This window comes from Schistocerca cancellata, chromosome 8 (genome assembly GCF_023864275.1).
Source record: "Schistocerca cancellata isolate TAMUIC-IGC-003103 chromosome 8, iqSchCanc2.1, whole genome shotgun sequence".
Taxonomy (NCBI): Eukaryota; Metazoa; Arthropoda; class Insecta; order Orthoptera; family Acrididae; genus Schistocerca; species Schistocerca cancellata.
In genome coordinates this window covers 180102980-180109072 of record NC_064633.1, presented here as the reverse complement: position 1 = coordinate 180109072, position 6093 = coordinate 180102980, and positions in this window count along the sequence as shown.

Here is a 6093-nt window from a genome sequence, read left to right as displayed (position 1 = left end):
CAACGGAGACACGCCAAATGCTTCAGGAAGCTTTTAAGGAGGATGCTATGAGCCGCACACAGGTTTTCGAGTTGTTTGGTCGATTTAAACGTGGTGAGATGTGTGTTGAAGACCAAGCTCGTTCTAGACGCCCTTCAACATCGCGGAATGAGGAGAACATTGAAAAGGTCCGCCAAAAGATCAACGAGGATCGTCGCCAAACGATCAACCAAATTTCAGCACCGACAGGAATCAGTTGGAGCTCGTGCCAGCGGAATTTGAGTGAGGATTTGCACATGAGACGTGTTGCTGCTAAATTTGTTCCGCGCATTCTCACACAGGAGCAAAAAACCACCAGCATGAATGTGTGTCAAGACTTGAAAACAGAGATTCCACGTGATCCAAACTTCTTGAACAAAGTCATTACAGGGGATGAGTGTTGGTGTTACGGGTGTGACCCAGAAACCAAGCAAGCGTCAAGCCAGTGGAGGACTCCCAACTCTCCCAGACCAAAAAAAGCAAGGCAAGTGAGGTCAAATGTGAAGATGATGTTCATTGTCTTTTTTGATGTTCGTGGAATTGTGCATCGGGAATTCGTACCCCCTGGCCAGACCGTTAACCAGCACTTTTACTTGGATGTTTTAAGGCGTCTGCGTGAGGATTTGAGGAGGAAATGCCCGGAACTTTGGCGATCAGGTGACTGGTTTCTGCATCACGACAACGCTCCAGCATACACGGCCTTACGAGTGACCCACTATTTGGCATCTCAGAGGTGGTCTGTCGTTCCCCACGCTCCGTATTCGCCGGTCCTAGCCCCGTGCGACTTTTCCCTATTTCCACGAATGATAAAAACGCTAAAATGGGAGCGTTATGACGATGTGGAGGCGGTAAAAACAGCTTCGCAAAAGGCACTGGACAATATCAAACTTGAAGAGTTCCAAACATACTTCCAACAGTGGGAAAAGAGACCTGACAAGTGCATCGCATGTAATGGAGAGTATTTTGAAGGTGACTGAAGTCATTTTGTAAAAAGGTTGATCAATAAATTTTTTACGGCAACAATCCGGTTTCTTTTGGGTCCCCCCTCGTACTATAGCCACCCTACAGTACAGGATCAAAATTTAAACATTACACACTTTCAACAGACCAGCCAACATGAGTAAATCGGTTCGTTCTTTTGAATTATGTGTGGTTTTGGGTGCACCTTAGGTAACTTGCAAAAGCATCACTTGTTCGTTGGCGGTTCCTGAGAAAATCATGACTGTTGGGTACGAACAGTACTACACTCATGCTCATAAATTAAGAGTAATTGCAGAATATGGTGCCACACTACGTGGCACTACACAAAACTGGCGCTAATAGCATAGGAACACAGGCAACACACACGACACAGATCTGTAAGTCCACGGTATTGGTGGTAAGATGAGGAAACCGTCCCGAAATACATGCGCTGCAAAACGCCACTGTTTCCTGCGCATGTACCCCGACACCAATATGGGATATGATCACCATGCACACGTGCACAGGCCTCACAACGGGTTGTCATACTCTGGATCAGACGGTCGAGCAGCTGCTTGGGTATATTCTCCCGTTCTTGCACAATTGCCTGTCGGAGTTCCTGAAGTGTCCTAGGGGTTTGAAGACGTGCAGCGATGCATCGACCGAGAGCATCCCAGAATTGCTCGATGGGGTTTAGGTCTGGAAAACAGGCAGGCCACTCCATTCGCCTGATATCTTCTGTTTCAAGGTACTCCTCCATGATGGCAGCTCGGTGGGGCCGTAGGTTATCATCCATCAGAAGGAAGGTGGGACCAACTGCATCCCTGAAAAGGCGGACATATTGGTGCAAGATGACGTCCCGATACATCTGACCTGTTACAGTTCCTATGTCAAAGATATGCAGGGGTGTACGTGCACCAATCATAATCCCACCCACACCATCAAACCACGACGTCCAGACAGGTCCCTTTCAAGGACATTGAGGGGTTGGTATCTGGTTCCTGGTTCACGCCGTATGGAAACCCGGCGAGAATCACTGTTCAGACTATAACTGGACTCGTCCATGAACATAACCTGGGACCAGTGTTCCAATGACCACGTACTGTGTTCGTGACACCAGGCTTTACGGGCTCTCCTGTGACCTGGGGTCAGTGGAATGTACCTTGCAGGTCTCCGGGCGAATAAACCATGTCTGTTCAGTCGTCTGCAGACTGTGTGCCTGGAGACAACTGTTCCAGAGGCTGCGGTAAGGTCCCGAGCAAGGCTACCTGCAGTACTCCGTGGCCGTCTGCGGGCACTGATGGGGAGATATCGGTCTTCTTGTGGTGTTATACACTGTGGACGTCCCGTACTGTAGCTCCTGGACACGTTTCCTATCTGCTGGAATCGTTGCCATAATCTTGAGATTACACTTTGTGACACGGAGGGCCCGTGCTACGACCTGCTGTGTTTGACCAGCCACCAGTCACCCTGGTATTGTACCCCTCATAACGTCATCAATATGTGTTCTTTGAACCATTTTCAACACACAGTCACGATTAGCACGTCTGAAAACGTCTGCACACTTACTCGCTGCACCGTACTCTGGACGGTTCAATCCCGTCTCCGGCCATCCTGATTTAGGTTTTCCGTGATTTCCCTAAATCGCTTCAGGCAAATGCCGGGATGGTTCCTTTGAAAGGGCACGGCCGATTTCCTTCCCCATCCTTCCCTCACCCGAGCTTGTGCTCCGTCTCTAATGACCTCGTTGTCGACGGGACGTTAAACACTAATCTCCTCCTCCTCCTCCTCCGTACTCTGACATGCACCAACACACCTCTGCGTGTGTGGACTGCTGCCAGCGCCACCGTGCGGCGACCGCAGGTCAAATGCACCGCATGTTCATACCCCGAGGTGATTTAAACCGCCCACCAGAGCGTTGTTTCACCATAGCATTATCCTTAATTTATGAGCATGAGTGTAGTTGTGGGGATGGACACATCTATAACTTCTGCTTAAGGCAGATCGTCGAGATTTTTAGCACATGTTCTTAATGATATTCTCTGGGAACTTCCAAAATTTTTTCTGTGTCTATCCGTTACCGACATTCAGAGGTTCAAAGTTACTGATATTATGCACTTAAAGGGTCACGTAATTATCGGTCAGAGGTTTAATGTAGTTTTGACTGACGTACTAGTCACATGGAAAGAGTTTTTCTGGCATCTCAGTGGTTCTGATGTTACAAAATTATGTTTTTAATCTGCATTTTTTTCAGTAATACAATTTTATAACCCGGTGCCTCTGTATAATGGGCACTTCATGCCCATACAAATAGGCCCAAAATGGTACTCTAGTCACGAAAGAGGGCTGAAAAGTGTCTTCACATTCCAGAATGAGATTTTCACTCTGCAGCGGAGTGTGCGCTGATATGAAACTTCCTGGCAGATTAAAACTGTGTGCCTGACCGAGACTCGAACTCGGGACCTTTGCCTTTCGCGGGCAAGTGCTCCACCAACTGAGCTACCGAAGCACGACTCACGCCCGGTACTCACAGCTTTACTTCTGCCAGTACCTCGTCTCCTACCTTCCAAACTTCACAGAAGCTCTCCTGCGAACCTTGCAGAACTAGCACTCCTGAAAGAAAGGATATTGCGGAGACGTGGCTTAGCCACAGCCTGGGGGATGTTTCCAGAATGAGATTTTCACTCTGCAGCGGAGTGTGCGCTGGTATGAAACTTCCTGGCAGATTAAAACTGTGTGCCCGACCGAGACTCGAACTCGGGACCTTTGCCTTTCGCGGGCAAGTGCTCCACCAACTTTTTTTTTTAATACAGCGGTCAGCCAACCCTCTGACCGAACACATTTTTTTTTTTTTTTTTTTTTTTTATAATGATGGACCGGTGGGGGCTCGGGGGGCAAAGTGGGCAGGGGTCGAAACCTGAGGCCTGGCCACAGTGTCCCCCTCACCACCACCGAGCCTGTGGTGCTTAGGGAAGTGGGAGAAACAGGAATCAACAGTAGTGGAAGGCTTTGTTATTTATTTATTTGCATGTGTTTTTGTAATATTCACTAATAGCATGAAATTATGGGAACACATATGCGAAAGAGAAAATGAAATATAAATTCTGGGTAAAGAAAAAGAAAGGAAAAAGGAAAAGCAAAAAGAAATAAAATCCGCGCAATCTGCGACGCGCTCTCCCATCCGCGGAGGTCAGAAGTAGAATAGATCGTCGGCGGTTGAAACTCAGACACCGCCGGGGGAGGAGGGGTGGGTGCCCTCTGTGCCAGGCACCCCCCAACTCAGTGGAGGTCTAACAAAGACCGCTCGAAGATAGTTAGCAAATAATGTTCGGTAACGTGGCGTGTTTTCGAGAGCTGCATGGGCTGTTCGTAAATAGGTCCAGAAGTCGAGGCGGGATTTAGGTCCCTCATGAAAGAGATAAGCGACCGCCCACCCTTTGACCCACGTAATAGCATGACATTTGGCGGCGGGAAAATGTCGGTCCTCCGGGTATAGAAACATTCGAGGCTCGACTGTGTCTGGTGGCACCCGGAGATAGCAGGCAATGATTTGCTGCACGAAGCGCCATACATCTCACGATGAGGCGCATGTCAGACGGTGTTCATCAGTGTCCAGTTGCTGGCAAAGGAGACAAAGAGGGGATTCTGACAAGCCAATGTTGTGCAGGCGCTGCTTCGTGGCAAATTTCCTGTTTACTGTGTGATACCACAGTGTCCGGACGTTCGTAGGGTGGAAGGGCTGGTGGACGGTAGTCCACACTATGGACCACTGGATGGAGGGGTGTTTGGTCTCCATCACATTCCGGGGAACACAGCGCAGCAACAGGCTGTAAAAGCCTTAGTCCTAGGTGGGTGTGTATCTGGGAGACTGGTATGTATGTAACTGTAGTCGACGTAAAAGGTCGAAATATGGGACAAATGAGGCACGATATGGCCGACAGACACCGGTGGTGAGGTGGAAGCAGGTAGGAGGACCTCAAGCAAGCTGCGTGTTAGAGATGTACCCTGGCCCATCCACTGTTTTCTCATGGTACTCATGTACAAGGCTGCAGCTCGCATACGGACATTGACGACCCCGACGCCACCATACCGTGAGGGCAGGGTAAGTGTCTCATAACGGACTTTGAACATTGAACCAGCCGTGAGATAATAGCCAAAAGCCGCCTGAAGGTTGCGCCCAATTGCAGTTGGCAGAGGGAGAACTTGCGCGATGTGAACCAATTTTGATGCCACATAAAGATTAATAAACGCAACCCGTTGAAGTGTGTCCTGGCGGCGCAAGAGGTTCTGGCGGACGTCGTTGCGGATGACGTGTAACAGGCGACGGAAATTCGTTGCCGCCGTGCGTGTGACCGTGGGGGTAAAGGTAATGCCCAGGTACCGGAAAGTCCGCACAAGCGGCAGTGGTGCAACTTCACCCTCCTGGAGGCCTCGTCCAATGTGCATTGCAGAAGATTTGGCGACATTCATGGCACTGCCAGCGGCAGCCCCATAACGGGTTATCAAATTGGAGGACATCCCGAATCTCAGAGCCGGAGCGAATGAGGAGGAGGATGTCATCAGCATATGCCCGACAGCGAAAAGTGTGTTGGCGTAGGGTGAGGCCAGAGAGCTTGGTCGTCAAGCCCCCAATAAGGGGCTCAAGGGCAATAGCATACAGGAGGGTAGAGAGGGGGCACCCCTGCCGTATCGAACGGCAGATAGGTACCGGCCCTGCTATACGTCCATTGACTTGGACACGTGAACTGGCACTGTCGTAAAGACGCCGGATGTCGTCGAGAAATGGAGGGGGGATGCCCATTCGGGCTGCCACCGAAAACAGGAAACGATGACGTACTTTATCGAAGGCGCTGTCGAAGTCTATAGCGACGACCGCTGCCCGGAGCCTGCAGGCCGCCGCTATCGCAATTAAGTCGCGGCATTCCCCTGTGGCAGTCTGTATGTTAATCTGTCCGCCAGGCGTCGTTTGCTCTGGCGAGAGGATATGAAGGAGTGTAGTTCGGAGCCGCATTGCCAGTAAGTGCGCGAAAATCTTGTAATCGGCATTGAGGAGGGTGAGCGGTCTGTAACTCGTGACCATCGAACCACGGGCTGGTTTGTGGACTGGTATAATGA